Genomic DNA, 5,764 nt, shown 5'->3' with positions numbered 1-5,764 from the left:
TCAATCATGTGTACAATAGCCAGAGATTTATACAACCACAACCACCACTGATCGCATAGGATGTTCACCTCATGCCGAAGGTCGATGGATCCCATTAGCAATCACCTATCTCCATATGCCACTTCATAGGAACCACACAATGCATCTCCCACTTGGTAACCGAATGAACTTAGCAATGGAAAATTCCTAACACCGACATACAAGACAACTGTGTTGCTTTTGGTCTAAGGACCAGTAACATGATCGAAGCCTGTGATAGATCATAGATCCTCTGAGCCATGTGATCTATCATGTGCGTCATATTCAATAAGCGTTCCACTAACACCTACCCACTTGTATACTATATCCATCTCATGGATTATGGCATGCAACTCGCCATCCTTTATCATTAGCATCTCATACTAATCAAAGGTAGTATCCCATGTGCCAGTCCATACTTGACTAATCATAGTCCTCATGTGAGAAGTCTAAGGACTGGGAATAACCATTATTACAAAGGTTAATTGTCATATATTCTTAACATTTAAGAATAAGACCTTTAACGAAAAATCTAAGGACTCATTCATATTAATGATTAGAGAGTTATGAATAAAGATATAACCTTAAATATGAAAACATATTTTATTACATATTGTAAGGATTACATCATTAGTCCCATAAATATAAATGTTAGATGCTATCTAAATCTAGTATTAGAGCACTAACACTAACAATCTCCCACTTGTTGAATGACTCTTAGATATTATACTAGTTATAAGCGCCTTAAAGAAGAAAAGGCTATAGATAGAAATGACTACCAAGCTAGAATTTATGTAGTCAACCAAGCATTAGTGGGATTAAAGCTTGATATGTTGTTATCATGTGAGAAGAATACTGATAAAGGCTCCTACAAAGAGAATTGATGGAATGACACATGTCTTTAGCTAAAAGGGTTGAGGAATACCTAGAAAAACTTAGTGAAACACTCTTATCAGTGAGCTAGAATTCATGTAATCGACCCATTAGCCAAAAAGGTTTTTTTTTTTAACAATAACATGTTTCTCATATTCATTCAATTGCTACAAAGCAGGAAAAAAAACATGCAAGGAATCTACAAACAAACGACAATAATAAGACTCCAAAGATATTTTTTGTTATTTCCCATGGGCTTTTAGGAACTTATGCTCACTTCTTTAACTTTCATTTAACACGCCGGTGAAATATGCTACAAATATAGTTCCCATCATATTAAATCAACTGGTTTTCAGTTAAAATGGTATAATCTCCATAAGTTCAATACAACATTAATGGAAGTAGCATACATAAGAAAGCTGAAAGCCCATCAATTGCTGTAGCACACTGACTGAGAAAAGTTAGGATGAAGGGCGGATCTAACCTTAACTTGTGCACCCTTTAGCTCAATGAAATGACTCTTTAAATAAGGTAGCAACTGAGGAATGTTAGCCGTAATCACCTAAAAAGTTATTTAGTAACTTTATTCTATCATCTTTAAGTCAAAATAAAATAAGATATAATTATTTTCTCACTTACACATACATAATACATTTACTTTTTTAGTTTTTGAGCATGCTAATCTCAATAATTAAGATATAATTAATACACATTTTCAAATAATATGTGTTTAAAACAACATGCATTTTTCAGATGCTAAGTGTTGATTTATGATTCAAAATAGATTGATATATTTTATATACATTTGGATTTCATTTCATTTGCATTTCATGTTGCATTTGGTTTATATATTTTATGTTAAGTGGCTGGTTATTTTAAGTCATTGATCATCATCTTGAAAACCTCCATCAAGTAGTTGCTGTCATTTCCCCTTTTTGTATATAAGCTTGCCTCGGCATTTCAATCGACACTTTTGCACACGAACAAAAAGAACAGAAGAGAGAGGAAGCGATTAGGTAAGAGATAAACCCTAGCTTCTTGTATCGCCTCTTTCATTATGAAATCACTGTGTTGTGCAAGAGATAAATGTGAGTATTGTGAGTGCTATGAATAGCTTGTTTCTTTGAAGCTTTTGTACTCGGTTATTCGCTAATTATCGATATTGTAAGTGGTTTTCTTTGATTCTTGTAGATTGCTGTGTAATCCTCTGTAATCGATTGTAATCAGTTGTAAATTCATTGTTATTATCTTCGTGGATTGACTATGGTGACATGAGTAGGATCATTTTGATCTGAACACGTAAATGTTGTGTTTATTTTTCTGTTTGCATTGTGTGTATTTTCTTTTCTTTGATTTTGTTCGGATGTGGATCTTGGTACTATCATAGTTTGGCTGTGGATTATTTCAAAAGTATTAACACTAAGATATTGTAAAACATGATGGATTTATCTTCGATCGATAGAAGTGTTATTAGATTAAAAATAAAATATAACAAATACATCTTGTCTAACAACAAATGACGTTTATTCCACCTTATTGAACATTATTTTAGTGTCTAAATCTCGTTGATTTGTGATAATATATTTATTTTTTAAGTGTTTATTACCAATTATCAAAAGCATTTAAATATTAAAAATGTTGTGTAATAAATATATTTTGTCTGAAAATATAATGTACGATAGTTAAAGTTCCCTTTCTTTTTTATTTTTAACTTGTTATTGGTATTTTCTGGACCACTTCTTATGGGCTGGACTCGACCCAGCAGGCCGACCCAACCTCTTGAAGTCCAATAGGCCAAAGGCTGAGGTCGTCAGAGCAAGGTCGCATGACACCGAAACTCGAGCTCAGACTGTGAAACCTAACAAGCTCCCAACAACGCTTTCAGCTCGCTGACCGACCCGTTAAGCTGGCATAACAAAAAGACTGCGGAATAATCGGAGGCGATGTCCACCTGTCTTATCTGAGGCAATCCAGATACCTGATAATGCAGAATCCATTCCTGATTTTATGGAGCTTATAAGGACATATTGTCTCCATAATATTATCCTCTCATTTTGGATTTTATGAAAATTGTAAACACCCCACACTATAAATAGGGGTAAAAAACATTGTAGAAGGGGGATGGACAATAATAACACACTGTTACTTTGCTGGAATAACCAGAGAACAGTGTGGACTAGGCATCATTCTGGATGAACCATGTAAAAACTTTTCTGTGTGCGATTTATTATTTGTTTATTCTCTTTGCATTGGTGTTCATTCTCTCATTGTGAGCCAACGAACCACGGTCGACCAACTCCAACGTCGACATTTTAGCGCTAGAGGATGGGACCGCTCTGATCGCTAGCCATGGCAAGAGGAAGGAGCGCATGAAGCTCTGATGCAGTGGTCGATTTGCTAGAGAATCACCGCTATCAACCATAGGATGTCTCATCAGCCGTGGGACCCATTGTTTCTATAGCGGGTGCCCCTGTTCCACCGCTGACTGGAGTCACCGTCGGCATGCCCCCATGGGCTCCTATCCAACCCGTTGCTCCGACCGTCGGGATGGAGAGGATCCAGGCTTGGAATCAACGCCAAGAGGCGCTAGAGAATACGGTCATGTAGCTTGCTAACGCAGTCAGGGACCTGGCCCAAGCTCAGATGCAGGCTATCTAAAGACTACTGGAAATCCTTTCACCCAGGAGGATTTGGCAGTCACGAGAGGAGAGACCTCCACCAGGTGAAGAGGACATCAGAGATAATTACCCACCCCCAAATTGTCATTCTCTAGCGATCTGCAGACCCAGAGTCAACCGTTTAGGAGTTGTTTAACAGAGTTCGACAATTGGAGGCGCAACAAGGGATTCGCTGCTAGAATAATGGCTATGGGGAGAAGATGCCATTCACCAGGGAAGTTGAGCTCGAACCTCTCCCTCGTAGGTTCAAAGTTCCGAGTATGCCACAATACAATAGGGATAGTGATTGTAACGCCCCACTTTTCCAAATACATAATGATGCAAAATATAAGCTAACATCGCCGTAGGCATTATGAAAACCCTTACCAACGGAAGCATTGGATTGAACCTGAAAGCTTAATCAAAGCTAAATAAAGGGGGTTTCCACTGTATTACCTTTATAAGTACAAGGAATTCTCACGATCTCCAATACTCCAAAAGACAACACATCACTGTAGGTACAATTGCAGGACACTCACACACACACACACACATTTCTTACAACTCTGAGTATCCTAGCTGCTATTTACAGAACACCATTCGAAAACTTCCAGAATCCAACAAACAACTCTTATCATACTCATAGTACATAGTAACCCCGACTTACACCCTCAACAACATAAAAGGTAAAACCAACCCTTACATAACCCCTATTTACACAAGTCTCAAATAAATTCAAAGGTTACATAAGATCCATAGCACATGAATAACATGAAGTTAAACTAAACATCAGCTTCCTCATAGCCTTTTCTCCTGCTTGTCTTTGGGGTACCTGGCATGCTAATATACCTGGGACGTTGAATGTCCCAGGGGTATGAAATACCCAAGTTAGATAATAACATCTAAGTGAGTGACTCAGAAAATGAGAGTACATGCATGCAAATGCAATAATGCCATTATGAAATCCACCCCTGTGGTAGCAATGCCAAGGTGTTGCAATCACCCCCGCAGTCATCATAGTCACCCCTGGCTCATCGTAAGAGCACGAGTTCTTCCATGATGGTCCAACAACTAGCCACAGTCACCAACACAAACATGATATATGACAAAGCAGAAGGAATATGCATAACCAAGGAAAAAAATGATATGTAAGCCACAAAGGCATGATATGCAAGCCAACATCCACACACAAGTGAAGCAACAAATGCTCAAAGTGTCACAAACATGCAAGAATCACTCACTTTAATTGGTTACCTTAGGAAGCACGGTTTACAACGAGCGGAATGGGTTTTCTATCAGTTTTTCTTACTTCTTGGCATGAACTTCGAGAAAGACCCAAAAATTTTGTTAAGGCTTATTCTCCCTCGACTTTCTCCTTCTTTTCGACAGCATTTCCTATCTCAAACTCCCTCATTTTCCTCCTTACTTGGTGCCCAGAATGAATAACCCCAAAGACCTTATTTATAGGAAACTTCGGCGAACCAAATCGTGCCACGTGTCGTGTCATCATTCCATCCATGAGTATCCAATTAAAATATGCCATGTGTCCCTAGGGATTTGTGCCTCCACATGTTTAATTAGATTTTCAAGATTCCCCATCATTACATCCCACATGGTAAAATTACATTTTCTACATTTCCCATCATTACAACTACATCCCACACGGTTAATTGCATTTTTCACATTTCTCATCATAACACTTCAAATCCTATCTCCAAGTGGCCAATGAATGCTTGCCACATGTCCTTAGGGATAAGATTTAGAGACTTTTGCAAACTTGGAAGTTAAGTAAGCTTTTCCTTAGCCAATCATGCAATGCCACCTCAAAGGGTCATTATGAGCCATCATGTGACCTTATCTTATCTTCCAAGTGGCCAATGGTTGATTGGCATGTGTCATTGAAGATCATTTCTCCCATGTGCATCCAACCCAAATGCACCACTCGTCTCTTAATTGAATTTAATAGAGTTTGGAATCCAAAGCTCCATTTGATTTGAATTTGAAATCCATGATATCTTGAAGAGATATTTTTAAGGTTTCAAGAACTACACCTTGGCCCAAACTTTTCGGGTAATTTGCACTTAGGCCCTTGCAACTTGGTCCTCGAACCAATTTTAATTGCACTTTTTGGTCCCTGAAAAATGGATAAATTACACTTTTACCCGAACTTTAGTATTTACGATTTTGCTACTGGTTTAGAAACTGAACCTTTGCCT

The sequence above is a fragment of the Diospyros lotus genome, chromosome 4 (genome assembly GCF_014633365.1).
Source record: "Diospyros lotus cultivar Yz01 chromosome 4, ASM1463336v1, whole genome shotgun sequence".
Classification (NCBI taxonomy): Eukaryota; Viridiplantae; Streptophyta; class Magnoliopsida; order Ericales; family Ebenaceae; genus Diospyros; species Diospyros lotus.
Note: the sequence above shows the minus strand (reverse complement) of the source record.